The 18,812-nt window shown below is 42.1% G+C and overlaps 1 protein-coding gene across 1 annotated transcript in view; it reads left to right on the top strand.

Annotated features, from left to right (window-relative positions):
* The window catches only part of KHDRBS3 (KH RNA binding domain containing, signal transduction associated 3), a 238,863-nt gene extending 223,993 nt beyond the window's left edge, over positions 1-14,870 (top strand). Inside the window, exon 13 of the transcript XR_013277716.1 lies at positions 14,666-14,870. The gene's annotated coding sequence lies outside the window, so the exon portion shown is untranslated. The remainder of the gene's footprint in view (positions 1-14,665) is intronic.
* The last annotated feature ends 3,942 nt before the right edge of the window (positions 14,871-18,812 follow it).

Genomic DNA, 18,812 nt, shown 5'->3' on the forward strand with positions numbered 1-18,812 from the left:
ACTCTGAAAGACATGCATAAGTGCAGCCATGAACAGTTACACATCCTTAAACAGTACACCAATGTACTATAACGTGAAAATACATAACATAACAAATGTTATATAAAGTATTTACAATTCCCTTTGCACAAAAGGGATAACACATGAAAAGAGCATGGTAGTAATTGCACAGACTGGAGATTAACAAACACACTCCAAAAATACAAACATACAAGGGGAGAGGAATGACGTATAGAGGGCACATACAGTGCATATATTTTGTGTTTTATTTTAAAACAATCCACTGAGCTGAGCAGAACCAGTCCTTGGAGTAGCCTTTCTATATGTGGGGAGTAAATCTCTTTTCCTCCAGATGCAAAGAGTGCCCCGTTGTCCTCTGTAATGACCTGAATAACTGCAGACCATGCTCACTATAAGGACCATTTATGTATTTATACATGGTGATCATATCCCACTTAATCACCTCTTCTCAAGACAAACAAAAAAAAATCAGCTAATCTTTCATCATAGCTGTGATCCTCCATGCCTCCTATTATATCAGTTATTGACAAAAGTAAAAATTTGGATATAAGCAGAAGTTTAATGAGAGAGGCAAAATCTGCTAGGAGTTCAACCACTGGTTTCTTTGAGTACCACCAAATTAAATTGAAACTAGGATTTAGGGTGACACAATTTATTGGACAACTAAATGGACTGTAGTGCAAGCTTTCAAACCAGCCTCTTCAACTAATTGCCCAAAGAGGCCATCATTCTTCCACAGCTTACACTACAATCTATTTTATTGGCCAATAAATGGTTTTAAGCAGAAGTATATTGGGAGAGGCAAATTCACTGTAGGTTCAACCACTAGTCACTTTGAATACCACCAAAATTAGAAGTTTTAATTTAGAGTGACAACATTCATTGGCTAACAAAATAGATTGTAGTGCAAGGCAGCCTCTTCATCAGCCAATTGCCAACAGTAGAGGTCACAATGCTTCAAACGCTGGCACTACAATATATTTCATTAGCCAATACATGTGTCACACCAAATCCAGATTTTTACTTTTAATGGGAGACACAAAATTGCAATATAAGTTTGGATTTGGGGTGATGCCCTTTATTTGTCAATGAAATAGACTGTAGTGCAAGATTTTAAGGCACTCCAGCCTCTTCTTCCACCAATTCCCCAAAGAAAATGTCACCTTTCTTTGATAGCTTCCACTACAATCTGTTTCATTAGCCAATAAATGGTGCCCCCCCCCTTAATCCAAACAACTACTTTGTTTAATGGGGGAGAAAAAATTTAAGTATAAGTTTGGATGTGTGGGTGACATTTAGTTGCTAATGAAATAGTCTGGGGTGCAAGCTTTTAAAGCATGCCAGCCTCTTCTTCAACCAGATGACCAAAGAAGAGGCCACATGCATCCAAAGCTTGCACTCAAATCTATTTTGTTGGCCAATAAATGTTGTCACACCAAATCCAAACTTCTACTTTGTTTAACGGGAGAGGCAAAATTGAAGTATAAGTTTGGATTTGGGGTGACAGAATTTATTGGCCAATGAAATAGACTGGGGTGAAAGCTTTTAAGGAACTTGTAGTGCAAGCTACAAATGGTAACATGGTGGCCTTTTCTTTGAGCAGCTAGTTGTAGAAGAGGCAGGCATGCCTTAAAAGATTACACCACAGTATATCTCTTTGGCCAATAAATTTTGTCACCCCAAATTCAAACATATACTTAAGTTTTGCCTCTCCCATTAAATTAAGTAGAAGTTTGGATTTAGGGGGGCACCATTTATTGGCTATCAAAGTATGATAACATTTAATTTGAGCAGTTGGTGGAAGAAGAGGCTGGAGTGCCTTAAAAGCTTGCACTACGGACTATTTTGTTGGCCAATAAATGACATCACCCCAAATCCAAACTTATATTTCAATTTTGCTTCTCCCATTAAAGAAGTAGAATTTGGATTTGGTGTGACACATTTATTGGACTGTGGTGCAAGCTTTCAAGGAACGCTGGCCTCTATTTTAACCAACTGCTCAAAGAAGAAGCCACCATGCTTCGATAGCTTGCACTACAATTTTTCGGTAGCCAATACATGGTGTCACCCTAAATCCAGACCTTTACTGTGTTTAATTGGAGAACGAAACTCGAAATATAAGTTTGGATTTGGCATGACAGCATTTATTGGCCAACGCAAAAGACTGTGCAAGCTTTCCAGGTATGCAGGCCTCTTGTTCAACCAACAGCTACAATCTATTTTGTTGGCCTATAAATGGTGTCACCCCAAATCCATACTTTTACTTTGCTTGGTGGTATTCAAAGTGACCAGTGGTTGAACACTCAGTGGATTTTTCTTTTGCCATTTAAGTGGAGGAAGATGACATGAAGAAGTAAGAACTGATGTATCCTTTATCACAATTTTCTTTGAAGCAGAGGAGGTCATAAGTCATTTTGTGGCTAAATGGAAGCAGAACTGGGAAACATCATTAAAGCAGAAAATCCCTTTAAATTGTGTTATTCTACCCATAATAAACGAATGCAAAACATTAATCATGTTCTCTCATTATATCATTTCCTTTGAGAACTATATCATTTGAATAGAGTTCCTCAACCTTTTTCTGTCTTGTTCTGATGTATTTTTAGTAAAATGACATGTGACAGGAAAATGATCCAATGTCAGTTTTTTTTTTTTTTTTTTTATGTATACATGAGTATATTTTTTTGCTTGCTTAAGTTAATCTTTTCGGCTATAATGAGACCTCCATATACCATGTCTTGCTGTGTCGGGGTATGGTTCTTCCCTGCTTTTGATGTATCATGAAAGTAACATCGTGTCATATATCTTCGTGGAGGTCGATGCAAAGGAGTGCATACATTACGAGAGTTGCCAAGCAAATTACCTGTGGGAAAAGTGACGCCTTTTTAACTCGGACGCCTTGCCACCTCCTTTGATTGCAGTTGTTTGTAATTAAAACACCTCTGCTAGATGTGTTTACTCCAGTATGGCTTTTGTGCAAATGATGAGGTTGAAAAAAAATTACAAAACAAAAAGAAGCAACGTCAAATCAAAGGGGGCTATTGGTAGTTTGGATTTTTTTCTTTTCTTTCGGCAAATTAAGACCGCCATGCAAGGATGTTCATTACAAAATGACTGACTAAAATGTTTCAGAAAATATAAGTTACACAAGAGCCATTTTTTTCCTGCCCTGAAGGTTGTAATATGAGTGAGTTAAAATGAATACTAACCCATGAACAAAAATGTATTATATGGTGGCTTACCAGTCCAGAGATGTGATGGCTGCATTTTTTTTATTTTTCTTTGGCTTTTTTTTACCTAGTTCTCCAACCAGTAACACACTTCCTGTCCTATGGTGACAACCCTCACTCACTGTACTGTATCTGCGGAGGGGCAGCGCTGTCCCCTCATAACAGGAAGTATGTTATGATTACATAAAACCTTCCCCTCTCTTCCCAGATAGCAAGCAATTATGCTGCAAGGTTGAAAATGACTTGCTAATCTATTCCTAGACTTGCCAGGCTTTACGAGTTTGTTGCACAATTACAGTAAGTCCGCATTGCATGACTCCAGATCAACTTTCTTTCCAACATTCTGTAAGTCTGCTGCAAGTTCTGGTTCAGTTATGTTGTGCAATAGTCATCCCACCACAGGGGGCACTGTGGCTGAATGTCCATGCTGTAGACTTGCAGAGCTCTTGCTGTAGACTCACCACTGCAACTTTGCCCTTGCTAGAAACTTGCCACGCTAATTTTCTCCAAATTGGAAAAGTGTGCTTCAAGTGCTGTGCAAGTGTACACATTGCCAGTGAAAATGTGCAGCAAGTTAACAGACCTACAATTCAACACTGCCACAAATTTGTGGCAAACTATCCTTGCTATCTGGATTCTAATCCATAGCATAGGAGATGGGGTTTCAAATCTGGCAAGGACTTTTAACCTCCCATGCGGTATTCCTGAGTGTGGCTCGGGGTTACCACTTTTGGTGCTGAAAATCCACCCCGAGCCACACTCAGGAATACCGCACGGGAGGTTAAAAGTTGGGATCGCAACGCAGGATCCAGGAAGAGTTTACTTACCTTGTCCCCAGGATCCTATGATATCCCTCCACACTGTGTGTGAGCCGTCCTCCGCTCAATCTATCATGGAGCCGAGCTCCATTCCCCACGAGTGTTGCGACGCACGGGGACGGAGAATGGCGCCAAATTCAAAAAGCACACAATACATACTCCACTGCTCATTAAAGCTAAAAAACTTCCATGTGTGCATGGACACATAGGCTAACATAGAGTGGAGTTTATGGGCTTTTAAAAAAAAAACTCCCAAACTCCAATAAACTGCAGTTTATGAGCTCCAGTGTGCATGGAGCCTAAAGGCATGATCACAAGGTTGTTCCACAATTTTCCCACCTCCCATCCTCTTCTTCAACAATTAACATCTGTCTTGACATATTCCATGGTGATTGGTTGAAAGTGTCTGTGCTACCTGTGTGGATATAAATTCTGGGGAATGTTTAGAAGTAGAATGGTCTTCTACAGCAGCATTTCTTCCACCGAGGCGTTTTCAGAAGATCGAACAATACGTCTATCTGTTTACAGCTGAATTTCATAGTTATATTGAAATGCCCCATACACACGGTCGGACATTCCGAACAACAAAATTCATCAGATTTTTTTCTGACTGATTTTGGCCCAAACTTGTCTTGCATACACACGGTCGCACAAAGTTGTCGGAAAATCCGATCGTTCAGAACGCCGTGGCGTAGAACACGTACGACTGGACTATAAAGAGGGCAGTAGCCAATAGCTTTTGTCTCTTAATTTATTCTGAGCATGTGTGGCACTTTGTCCGTCGGAATTGTCTACACACGATTGGAATTTAAACGATCGGACTTTGTTGTTGGAAAATTTTAGATGTTGCTCTCAAACTTTGTGTGTCGGAAATTCCAACGGAAAAATTTCCGATGGAGCCCACACATGATCGGATTTTCCGACAACAAGATCCAATCGCACATTTTCAGTCGGAAAGTCCGACCGTGTGTACAGGGCACTAGAATCATGCAGTAAAGCAGAGATATGGAATTAACAGACCTCCAGCTGTTGCAGAACCACAAGTCCCATGAGGCATAGCAAGCCCGAGAGCCAGAAGCATGACACCCAGAAGCAGAGGCATGATGGGACTTGTAGTTTTGCAACAGCTGGAGGTCCGCTAATTGCACATCCCTGGCAGTAGAGAATTAAGTCTGACTCAAGCCATATTTTTTTGGTGGAATGGTTAAGAGTCAGTATTTGTGAGTTTTGATTGCTGTCTTTGCCTTCATACATGTAAGGATTATTTCCAGAACATGAAAGTTTTGCGTTTAAAGCGGTAGTAAACCCGCAAATTTTTTTTTTTCACCACCTGCAAAGCAAAAGGCATAATGAGCTAGTATGCACCACATACTAGCTCATTATGAAATACTTACCTTAGAACGAGGCCCCGACATCTGGCCCGATCCACGCCGAGGGAGCTGACATGCTCCCTCTGCGTTTCTTTCGGGTATCGCGGCTCTGGCGCTGTGAGTGGCCGGAGCCGCGATATCGTCACTCCCGCGCATGCGCGCGGGAGATTTCATCCCGGCCGGGTCCGGCCGCTGCTGGACTTTCAGCTGAGAATCCCCTTGTGCGCATGCGCCGCTGCCATCAGCGGCGCATACCGAGGGGAATATCTCCTAAACCGTACAGGTTTAGGAGATATTTTTTTTACCTACAGGTAAGCCTTATTATAGGCTTTCCTGTAGGTAAACGTTAAAAAAATTAGTATACAACCACTTTAAGTACATAGTACACATAGGTAAGCACTGATTTACAGAATCATTTATGAGCATTTATGAGAATATGGCTGCTTACAGCCATTCAATTTTATGGTAGGTTGTGCACAGTGCCTACAGCATATTTTTAGCCTCTCACCATCCATGTGCAAGAAGCCTAATGCCGCGTACACACGAGCGGAATGTCCAACAGAAAAAGTCAGACGGGAGCTTTTCATCTTAAATTCCGCTGGTGTGTATGCCCCATCGGACTTTTTACGTTGAAAATTCTGACGAACCTAGAAATGGAACATGTTCTAAATATTTCCGACGGAACCAATTCCTATCGGGAAAACTGCTCGTCTGTATACTGTTCCGATGGACCAAAAACAACGCATGCTCTGAAGCAAGTACGAGACGGAAGCTATTCGCTACTGGCTATTGAACTTCCTTTTTCTAGTCTCGTCGTACGTGTTGTACGTCACCGCGTTCTTGACGGCCAGACTTTGGTGTGACCATGTGTATGCAAGACAGCTTGAGCGTAATTCTGTCCGAGAAACTTTCAGCGTTTATTCAGACGGCAGAAAAACCGCTCATGTGTACACGGCATTGGGGTTGACATGCACTTTAAGTGCAGACTATTTGCCTTGGGATTCAGCAAACAGATTGTGAGGAAGTGGTACATGCACAATAACATGTCCAAGCAGCAATAACATTTAGCAAACAATGTTGGGTAAAATTGTAAAACTGTATATATGGATCTAAAAGCAGCCTAAATGGTTAATTGTTCATCATTATTGTATTAAATTGATATTTAGTAGTGAAGAAGGAAATGCCTGTAAAGCTGTCCATAGTATATTTCAAAATTTAAAAATGCTTTGAAAAGAAAGTTTGCTTTTAACAGTTTTAAAACCAAACTTTTCTAGTGATAGAATTATTGCTCTCTCTCTCTCTAACGCAGCAATTCTCAACCTTTTCAACACAGAGGAACCCTTGAAATAATTCTCCGGTCTCGGGGAACCCCTGCTAACAATTAGAAATCTACAACTCATGATACATTAGTGTGATGGTCATTGGGAAGAATGGTCCTTAGGTCGCGTACACACCGGCGGACTGTTCGCCCAACTTTGTCCGCTGAACAGTGTTTCAGCGGACAGTCCGCTCGTGTGTGGGCTTCAGCGGACAGTTTCAGCGGACAGTCTGACGAACAAAGTTTTTCGGAACTTCCGTAAGACAGTCCGCTGAAACTTGGTTTTGGCCGTCCAAACTTGGTTTCAGCGGACAGTCCGCTCGTGTGTAGGCAAGTTGGACGGACTAAGTATCGCGCATACTCAGAAAGGGTGTACACGGCCGAAGGTTGCATTGCAGTGTATAGGACGTCGTTTTTCTAGTCCCGTCGCACGTGCCGTACACGTCATCGCGCAAGCTTTCAGCGGACTGTTCGTTCATCGTGTGTGGTCAAGTCCGTTCATTCAAATTTTGAGCGGACTGTTTGTCGGATTGTTTGACGAACAAAGTTGGGCGAACAGTCCGCTCGTGTGTACACGGCCTAACACTTGTGGTCATTGGGAAGAGTGGTCCTTACACTTGTGGTCATTGGGAAGAGTGGTCCTTACACTTGTGGTCATTGGGAAGAGTGGTCCTTACACTTGTGGTCATTGGGAAGAGTGGTCCTTACACTTGTGGTCATTGGGAAGAGTGGTCCTTACACTTGTGGTCATTGGGAAGAAGGGTCCTTACACTTGTGGTCATTGGGAAGAAGGGTCCTTACACTTGTGGTCATTGGGAAGAAGGGTCCTTACACTTGTGGTCATTGGGAAGAATGGTCCTTACACTTGTGGTCATTGGGAAGAATGGTCCTTACACTTGTGGTCATTGGGAAGAGTGGTCCTTACACTTGTGGTCATTGGGAAGAATTACCTCCTTACAGATAGCTAAAAAGATCAATGGTGTCGGTGGGAACTTATCTGAGAGGCAGAAATTTCCCAATGCTGAAGGAACTCCTAGCAACTTCTGGAGGAACCCTGGTTGAGAATCACTGCTCTAACGTTTGTGGGGATACCTCACATGTGTGGTGTTAATACCATTTACACATGCGGGCGTAACTTAGGTGTGTATTCGCTTCTGCACGCAAGTACGGACGCACTTTAAAGTTTTTTTTTTTTTTTTACGTTTGATCTTTTTTACACTGACCTTTTAATGTTTGTTTTTTTTGTTTTTTTGTTTGTTTATATTATTCCTATTACAGAAATAAGAATGACAGGTCTTCTTTATGGAGAGATCTGGGGTCAAAAATACCCCAAATCTCTCCTTTACCTGTAAAAGCAAAAGATCAAAAAATGTTTTTTTTGATCTTTTGTTAAAGAAAAGAATTGTTTACTTTCACCCTGGGCCGGAAGTGATGTCCCCTCCTACCACTTCTGAAAGAGTTCCAACGGTTCATGAACACTTTCATGAAAAAAGCCAGCCTCCGGGGTTATGACTGATAGCTTCAGCCATAACCCAACCCTCCCCCACCCCCCCGATAAATCAAATTTGGACACTGGCTTCTGATAGCCACAAGAGTATTATCTGTGATGTGTTACTAATGATCCAGTCTTGATTACTATACCCCTACTTTTCCTTTGTAAAAACTGAAAAAAATTCATTTAGTACAGTTGCCTTCTCAGTTGTAACCAACTTCTGTTTTTGGGTGCTAAATTTTTCATGTAATTTATTGCATTTTTCTTAAAGAAAATGATGTCATCTTTATATCATACTGAGGGAAAAAAAAAACAATCACCTGAACCTGGAGGAAGAAGTCATGGCAAGTTATGCCCTGTAAACACGGTTGGACTTTCCGACGGATCGTGTTGTCGCAAAATCCGACCGTGTGTGGGCTCCATCTGACTTTTTCCATCGGAATTTCCAACACACAAGGTTTGAGAGCAGGAGCTAAAATTTTCCGACAACAAAATCTGATCGTTTAAATTCCGATCGTGTGTAGACAAGGCCGACGGATAAAGTGCCACACATGCTCAGAATAAATAAAAGCGGGAGTCCGCCGGGACTTTTTTTTTTAAAAGCCAGCAGCTACAAATACTGCAGCTACTGACTTTTAAAATAGTGACACTTACCTGTCCAGCGCGCCCGCGATGTCGGCACCCGAAGCCGATTTCTAGATCGTCTCTCGGGTGCTGCCGCCGCCATCTTGGGTGTGGGAATCAGGAAATGGAGCCTTTCGGCTTCATTTCCCGGTTCCCTACTGCGCATGCGCGAGCCGCGCTGTGCAATAAGGACGATCCCCGCTGCCTCTGGGATCTGTGTGTTTCCCAGCAGGCAGCAGGGCACTTGCGGAAAGGGGCGGGCACTTGCGGAAAGGGGCGTAATCTACGCCCCTTTCCGCAGAGAGCTATCCCAGAAGTGGGTGCAGATACCTGTACTGTACAGGTATCTGCACCCCCCTCCCCCCTGAAAGGTGCCAATTGTGGCGCCGGAGGGGGGGAGGGTTCCGATGAGCGGAAGGTCCACTTTAGGGTGGACCTCCGCTTTAAGAGTCTGAAAGCTACTGGCTACTGGCCCAGTTATAGTCCCGTTGCACGTGTTCTACGCCACCGCGTTCTGAACTGATTTTCCAACAACTTTGTGCAATCGTGTATATGCAAGATTGGGCCAAAATCAGTCGGAAAAAATCAGAGGGATTTTGTTGTTCGGAATGTCCGACCGTGTGTATGGGGCATTTCAATATAACTATGAAATTCTGCTGCAAACAGATAGACGTATTGTTCGATCTTCTGCAAATGCCTCGGTGGAAGAAATGCTGCTGTAGAAGACCATTCTACTTCTAAACATACCCCAGAATTTATATCCACACAGGTAGCACAGACCCTTTCAACCAATCGCCATGGAATATGTCAAGACAGATGTTAATTGTTGAAGAAGAGGATGGGAGGTCGGAAAATTGTGGAACAACCTTGTGATCATGCCTTCAATGGTGAAAAAGTTACAGAGGGGTGGTCCTTGGGCAGGGACAATATGGTTGAACTTGTATTGAAAAAATCAGAGGGATTTTGTTGTCGGAATGTCCAACCGTAAATACAAGGCATTTGACAGTACTTAGATGTGAAGTCCAAGCAGAATTCTTGAATCATAGGATGAGAGTTGTGTTGTTTTGTGGCAAACCGTCTCTGTCTTGTTTCATTAAGCCTTGTTCTTCAGAGAGCAAAACACGTGTGAACAAGCCCTAAAAGCTGAAGGACCATGCATTTGTGTAGACACTAGCAAAATCTGGGTTTTCAAATATGGTACAGCACAATAGAAGGCAGCGTCTTCATGAAATATAAAGTATTGCCAGGTGTTGCCCAGGCCATTGGGCTCTGCCGTCATTCGCACATAATAATGTAATTGCATGGCTTTTGCTTGCCATCCTAGGTAACACAGCAAACAGCAATCATTTCCACTAATGAAACTTAAATCACAGCAGCAATAATTTTTTTTTTATCTCAAGGTTGCATTGTTGAGAATTACTAGAGAATGAACGCCTTTCTGTGTCAACAACTTTCAGTTATGCTCCCCTTGGAGCCAGTTTTACCGAATCTTTATTATGACTTTATATATTTGTTGCCAAACTCTTCCCATCAACTCTTATTAAAAAAATAAAAAATAAAAATGTACATGTATTGAAAGCCAAAAGGGATATTGCCATAGGTGAAACGGGGAATAGAAATGAAAGAATATGTCTGAGCAAAATAAAAAACATATTCAGGATATCTCTCTGATACATACACGAAAGCTCCCTGCAACATAAGAGCTCTAAGCCCTTGTACACACGGTCGGACGTTCCGACCACAAAATCCATCTGATTTTTTCTGACGGATTTTGTCCGAAACTGGCATTGCATACACACGGTCGGAACAAAGTTGTCGGAAAATCTGATCGTTCGGAACGTGGTGACGTTCGTTCGTTACGACGGGGCTACGTTCAGGCTAGTAGCCAATAGCTTTGGTCCCGTAATTTGATCTGAGCATCCGATTGGAATTCTCTACAAACGATAGGACAAAGTCCGATCGGATCATGTTGTCGGAAAATTTTATATCCAGCTCTCAAACTTTGTTGGTCGGACATTCCGATGGAAAAAGTCAGATGGATCCCACACACGGTCAGATTATCCGACAACACAGTTCGCTCTGACATTTTCCGTCGGAATGTCCGACCGTGTGTACAAGGGCTAATATTCACCTCTCTGATGGTCTGTGTGTCCCACATTCCCTCCACTCCACCACTGCAGCCTCCATCTGTCTCTTTCATATTTGACACATCTAGGAATATTGGACGCCTGCGTCTCCCATTGCATGTCATGGCACCATCCTCTGACCCCAATGTCACCATAGGACTTAAAAATGATGAAGGATTATTATTATTATTAATATTATTATTATTATACAGGATTTGTATAGCGCCAACAGTTTATGCAGTGCTCTACAATAAAAAGGAGGACAGTACAATTACAATACAGTTTAATTCAGAAGGAATAGGAGAGCCCTGCCCCTGGAGCTTGCAATCTAAAGGGAGGGGAAGGTGGTACAAAAGGTAATGGCTGAAGGGATGATCTGATGGAGGGGACTCAAGTACAGCTCTTAGGTAGGGGTGGGGTAGACTTCCTTAAATAAGTGAGTTTTAAAGGATCACCTAAAGGCGGACAGGGTAGGAGTTGACCGGACATACTGGGCAGGGAGTTCCAGAGGATGGGAGAGGTTCTGGAGAAGTCCAGGCATAGGAGGAGGTAACAAGGGAGCTAGAGAGCAGAAGGTCTTGGGAGGAGCAGAGAGGACAATTTGGGCGATATCTGCAGATAAAATTGGCGATTTAGCTGGGGGCAATGTTGATGGCCTTGTAGGGTGTGGTTAGTATTTTGGATTTTATACGGTGGGGTAGCGGAAGCCAGTGGAGAGAGGGGCAGCAGTCTCGGATCGCTTAGTGAGGTGTATTAGTCTGACAGCAGCATAATAGACTGAAGGGAGGGATAGCCTGTGTAAAGGTAGGCCAGTGAGGAGGGAGTTGAAGTAGTCAAGCCGGTAAATAACTGAGGAATGATTAAGTTGTTTTGTGGTGTCATTAGTCAGGAAGGGTCGAATTCTGGAGATGTTGCAGAGGTTAAGGCGGTAGGATTTAGCCAGTGATTGGATGTGGGGGCTAAAGGAGAGGTCAGAGTCAAGGATTACACCCAGGACCCTGGCATGTGTGGAGGGACCAATGGTTGTGCCATTGATCTCAATGATAAAGGAGGGGATCGGGGAGGAGGAAATATTACAAGCGTCCTGTCAGGGGAGAGAAGACAGATCGTGTGTTCCTAGTGTATAGGAACACTTATCGGTCTCCTCCCCCAGTCAGTCCCATTCCCCCCACAGTTAGAATCACTCCCTAGGTAACACATTAACCCCTTGATCGCCCCCTAGTGTTAACTGCTTCCCTGCCAGTGACATTTATACAGAAATCAGTGCATATTTATAGCACTGATCGCTGTATAAATGTCAGTGGTCCCAAAATAGTGTCAAAAGTGTCCAATCTGTCCGCCCCAATGTCACAGTCATGATAAAAATCATAAAAAAGCAGATCACTAGTAGATTACTAGTAAAAAAATAAAAATAATAATAATAAAAATGCCATAAATCAATAACCTATTTTTTTAGGCACTATAACTTTTGCGGAAACCAATCAATAGACGCTTTTTGCAATTTCATATTTTTAACAAAAATATGTAGAAGAATACATATCGGCCTAAACTGAGGAAACATATTTTTTTTTTTTCATTGGGATATTTATTCTAGCAAAAAGTAAAAAAAAAATTGTGTTTTTTTCAAAATTGTCGTTGATCAAATGCCACCAAAAGAAAGCTCTATTTGTGGGGAAAAAAATGATAAAAATGTAATTTGGGTACAGTGTTGCATTACTGTGCAATTCAGTCATTCAAAATGTTACAGCGCTGGAAGCTGAAAATTGGCCTGGGCAGGAAGGGGGTGAAAATGCCTGGTATTGAAGTGGTTAAGGTGAGCTGCTAGCATATAAACAAGGAAAAATAAAACATTCAAAATTGTGCTCCACCAATGGGGTACTAGAGCTAGTCACACCTTGATTTCTACCTTTCTGAACTCCATATCCGATCTCATGGATACCACTCACCTCTCTGCACACCACGCCCCATCAATGATGAAAATTCAGCCACAGTGCCCCCTGTGGTGGGATGACTATAACACAACATACCTGAACCGGAACTTGCAACAGACTTGCAGAATGTTTGCAAAGAAAGTTTATCTGGAGTCCTGCAATGCAGACTTGCTGTAATTGTGCAACAAACTCGTGAAGCTTGGCAAGTCTAGCAAGAGCTTAACAAACACAGAAACTGTGTTCCTGTGCCAGTTTTAGTGTTTACAATTGACAGCGTGTCCTTGGTTCAGAAGGAGCTGCTGCCAGGAGGTTAGGCTGTCGTGGTCCAGAGCAGGGGGTGCTCAAATAAGATACCATTCTAGGCTAGCCCTGTTTTTCCTGCTGTCACTTGTAAACACAGAAGCTGGCTTCCTGTGCCAGCTTTTGTGTTTATAAGTGACATTGCATTCCTCAGTGCAGAAGAAATATACGGGAGGCAATAATTTTACAATTTTTGTGTGCCACATCCAAAATTTGAAACAAAAACTTTTGAGGTACCCCTAGTGGTGGACTTTTAAGGCACATACAATAATTATCCAGAAAAGATTTTTTCAAAAAATCAAATAATAATTTTGTTGAAAAAGGTAAAAACAGAAGTTGAAAGGTATATATAAAACAAGAAATGTATAACTACACTGAAAATCTGTACATATATTAGTTACTTCAAGTACCCTACGTGTTTCGGAGAAACAAAATATCCTCCTTCAGGGAATATGCACAACTGTAAGATATAATCTATTAAGACAGAGAATAGAGTACACATTAGACAAAATAATTCAAATTTTATAAAGAAATACATAAAATGCTTCATTATTGTAATTATCACTTACATTCTCAAAACAGTGTGTTGTAAAGACATTCCATTTTAAAAACACGACGGAAAGCCAGGGTAGTTGTTAACGGTAATTGTTCTGCCCCCCTTGAGGTCTTCCCCTATGATCACTCCGATAGAACAGGCCACAAAACTGGCAAGGTGTTAAAGAAAGGGACCAAGACCCCCCCCCCGCCCCACACTGGTGGGCAGTTGGAGCTTTTGGGCTCCCACCCGGAAAAGACACTGGGGCAAAAGCGAGCAGTCCTAGTAAAAAATACAAATAAAAATAAAAATTATATATATCTTGTATGGTATATTGTAAAAAAAAAAATATTTTCTGGATAATTATTGTACATGCCTTCAAAAGTCCACCACTAGGAGTACCTCAAAAGTTTTTGCCTCAGTGCAGAAGGAGCGTCTACCAGGAGGCTGGGCTGCCATGCTCCGGGTCAGGGGGTGCTCACACACAGCAAGAAGATGCAGTTTCCCATCTTTTGCCTTGAACACTGGTTGACCTTGTCCCGAAACTAGGTATAGAATTCTGTATATGAAGGTTTTCTATTTATTTCTATTTTACTATTTATTCTATTTGTTTATTTTCCATTGATTGAACTAGGTGGACTAATGTCTTTTTTCAACCTGCCTTCCTATGTAACTATCCTGTATATTGTTACATATGAGGAATACATTCTTGCAGACTTGTAAAACATAATGAAAGGTCCACTTTGAGCAAGTCAAAGCCTGATGCCCTCCTGATGAAACGTTGTCACCTAAGACCCACATGTCCATTACACACGCCATGTCAATATCGCATATAATTGCACGTTGTTTTATTTGTCCTGTTATTGAGCTTGTGTGTCACTTTTGTCATTTGTGTTACAGGGACTCCTCCTTCCACCCTCCATCCAGACAGCTTCAGGAACGCTCAATACTCACCAATGTGCCTACAAGGAGATACATTGCTTGGAAAAGACGCATCATTATTTTCTTCAAGCGTAAAGGGATCTCAGACCTGTGCGTTATAAATGATAAGATGTTGCCGATGATTTCTCTTCTAAGAATTATTAAATATCCTCTTTTCAATAACTTTCTATTCAGAATTCAAATTATGTGTTTCTGTCTGGTTTCGTGTGCGATACATGTAACAGTCCTACATCGCAACTTAACATTCCTTTGGGGGTTTTTTTGTTTTGTTTTTTTACCAAAAAAATATAAATATATATATACAGTATCTCACAAAAGCGAACACACCCCGTACATTTTTATAAATATTTTATTTTATCTTTTCATGTGACAACACTGAAGAAATGACACTTTGCTACAATGTAAAGTAGTGAGTGTACAGCTTGTATAACAGTGTAAATTTGCTGTCCCCTCAAAATAACTCAACACACAGCCATTAATGTCTAAACCGCTGGCAACAAAAGTGAGTACACCCCTAAGTGAAAATGTCCAAATTGGGCCCAATTAGCCATTTTTTTTCTCCCATGTGTGATGTGACTCATTAGTGTTACAAGATCTCAGGTGTGAATGGGGAGCAGGTGTATTAAAGGTGGTGTTATTCACTGTCAATCTCTCATACTAGTCACTGGAAGTTCAACATGGCACCTCATGGCAAAGAAATCTCTGAGAATCTGAAAAAAAGAATTGTTGCTCTACATAAAGATGGCCTAGGCTATAAGAAGATTGCCAAGACCCTGAAACTAAGCAGCAGCATGGTGGCCAAGACCATATAGTGGTTTAACAGGACAGGTTCCACTCAGAACAGGCCTCGCCATGGTCAACCAAAGAAGTTGATTGTACGTGCTCAGCGTTATATCCAGAGGTTCTCATTGGGAAATAGATGTATGAGTGCTAAAAATACCAAGTTGTACCGGCGCTCAACCTCCCCCTTGCTGTGCTTGAGGGTCCGCTGCAATCCCAGTCCTAGTCCCCCCCCCAGAAAAACCAGGGTAAGTGAATGATGTATATATATATCTTTAGGGGATTGTGCCTCCCACTCACTATTTATACTACCCCCTTCTCAATATGTATGCTTAATAATACTTATATTCACTAAATAATCACTGTGCCCCCATATTATCCAAAATATATACACAAGACATTAATTTATAATTGCAAAAAATATAGCGTCCTTATTGTGCAATATTTTAATTTGATTGCTCCAACTGTGCCGTCTTAATCACCGATCATCTTCTAATCAAAAGTCCACTTGTGTCAACTAAAATAACCAAAACTGTGCCACCGTCACCAAGCAGAATGGCCACTCACCAGATGTCCCCAATCAGTAAGCCTTCGGTTCATTCAACGGATAACCAATCCACAACGTATTCCTCCTGTTAGGAATTCCTCAACGTCCATATATTCATACAAAATTAAATGGAACCAATATAGTGTAAAACCGTTTTAACTTTAATGGAAAAATCAATAAAAAAACGTATTGCACTCACATTTCAATGTGTCTATTGGCCAAGCCTTTCCAGCAATGAGAAAACCGTTCTAAAATCGGGCAAGCCACTGATGTTCCGCTGGTGGTGTTAGCCTCCCTCCACTGGGCTGACCTGTTCCTGGCTTGTATTCAAGGACCGTATGTCTCCCACAACTCCTACGCGTTTTGCATGTGAGCGTCGTCAGGAAGCATGAGTGCTGCCAGCATTGCTGGAGAGGTTGAAGGGTTGGGGGGTCAGCCTGTCAGTGCTCAGACCATACGCTGCACCCTTCATCATATTGGTCTGCATGGCTAAAGATGATCCAGAGGAAAGCCCGCAAACAGTTTGCTGAAGACAAGCAGACTAAGGACATGGATTACTGGAACCATGTCCTGTGGTCTGATGAGACAAAGAAAAACTTATTTGGTTCAGATGGTGTCAAGCATATGGGGCAGCAACCAGGTGAGGAGTACAAAGACAAGTTTTATTTTGCCTACAGTCAAGCATGGTGGTGGAGTGTCATGGTCTGGGGCTGAATGAGTGTTGCCAGTACTGGAGAGCTACAGTTCATTGAGGGAACCATGAATGCCAACATGTACTGTGATATACTGAAGCAAAGCATGATCCCCTCTCTTCGGAGACTGGGACACAGGGCAGTATTCCAACATGATGACCCCAAACACACCTCCAAGATGACTATTGCCTTGCTAAAGAAGCTGAATGTAAAGGTGATGGACTGGTCAAGCATGTCTCCAGACCTAAACCCTATTGAGCATCTGTGGGGTATCCTCAAACAGAAGGTGAAGGAGTGCAAGGTCTCCAACATTCACCAACTCTGTGATGTCATCATGGAGGAGTGGAAGAGGACTCCAGTGGCAACCTATGAAGCTTTGGTGATCTCCATGCCCAAGAGGTTAAAGGCAGTTCTAGAAAATAATGGTGGCCACACAAAATATTGTCATTTTGGACCCAATTTGGACATTTTCACTTTTGTTACCAGAGGTTTAGACATTAATGGCTGTGTGTTGAATTATTTTGAGGGGACAGCAAATGTACACTGTTGTACAAGCTGTACACTCACTACTTTACATTGTAGCAAAGTGTCATTTCTTCAGTTTTGTCACATGAAAAGATATAATAAAACATTTACAAAAAATGTGAGGGGTGTACTCATTTTTTCGAGATACTGTATATTCCTAAAAATACATTAAGAATATCACATAGTAAGGAACACTGTGAATTGAAAATTATGACTGTGTGCATCGCATAGTAGCCCATTATGTGTCACTTACCTGACACAGGAGCCAGCGAAGTCGCCGCTGTCCCCTGTAGTCCGCAGCATCCATCTTGTTGGTGGGGTCTCGCAGCTCCGCCGCTATCATTCAGCGAACCCGCGATGACGTCACACCCGCGCATGCGCACGGGAGCCGACATGCGCGGCAGCTCCGTCGCTGAGAATGCCGCGCTCAGTGCGCCTGCGCGCCGCATTTTCGGGCAAATATCTCCTAAACCATATACTTTTAGGAGATATTTCTTGGACCTACAGGTAAGCCTTAATCTAGGCTTACCTGTAGGTCAAAGTGGTTTGTAAGGGTTTACAACCACTTTAAATATAATGCCAGTGGAGAGGTTAGATGATATACTTATTCATTTACATTATGTTCACAATTGTTGTAGTGCTTTACAGAATATACAAACCATTCATATGTTCCCAGCACAGCATACAGCAGCTTTTCTCAATCTTTTAAACACAGAGGACCCCTTGAAATAACTTTCTGGTCTCAGGGAACCCCTGAGACAAAATTACTATATCTACAACTCATGATCCAAAAGTGTGATGGTCTGTGGGAAGAATGCTCCTTGTGGTAACTGGAAAGAATTATGCCCTTCCAGATAGCTAAAACACACACACACACACACACACACACACACACACACACACACACACACACACACACACACACACACACACACACACACACACACACACACACACACACACACACACACACACACACACCTAGGAGGAAACAGCTTATCCTATACTATATGGCCATGAGCATGAGGACATCCCTTCAAATTATGGAGTTCAGCTGTTTACAAAAAACACATTTAAAACAGTTATGGACTTCAAATCTAGGAGCAGCAGTTTAGTGAAGGTCTGACATGACATGACTGTGGCCCCTGTGTACAAAGCCAGCTCCATAAAGACATGGTTTGATGAGCTTGATGTGGAGTAACTCTAGCGACCTACACAGAGCGACCTACACAGAGCCCTGTCCTTCACCCTCCTGAACACCTTTGTGGTGAATTGGAATGCCATATATGAGTCGGGTCTTCTCATCTAACATCAGTATATGGATCAAAAATGCACTTTTGGCTGAATGGGCACAAATTTCCATGGGCGCACTCCAAAATATTGTGGAAAGGCCTCCTTGAAGAGTAGAGGTAAAGGAGAGTGTAGAAGAGTTATAGCCTCAACGAGAGAAAACAACTACATATTAGTACCCATGGTTTTGTAATGCGATGTACAACAAGCTTGTACAGGCTCTGTTGGCCAAGTGTCCACCAAATGTTTGCCATATAATCAATACGTTTTT

The sequence above is a fragment of the Lithobates pipiens genome, unplaced genomic scaffold (genome assembly GCF_037356315.1).
Source record: "Lithobates pipiens isolate NorthernLeopardFrog02 unplaced genomic scaffold, aLitPip1_a1.2 Scaffold_19, whole genome shotgun sequence".
NCBI classification, from domain to species: domain Eukaryota; kingdom Metazoa; phylum Chordata; class Amphibia; order Anura; family Ranidae; genus Lithobates; species Lithobates pipiens.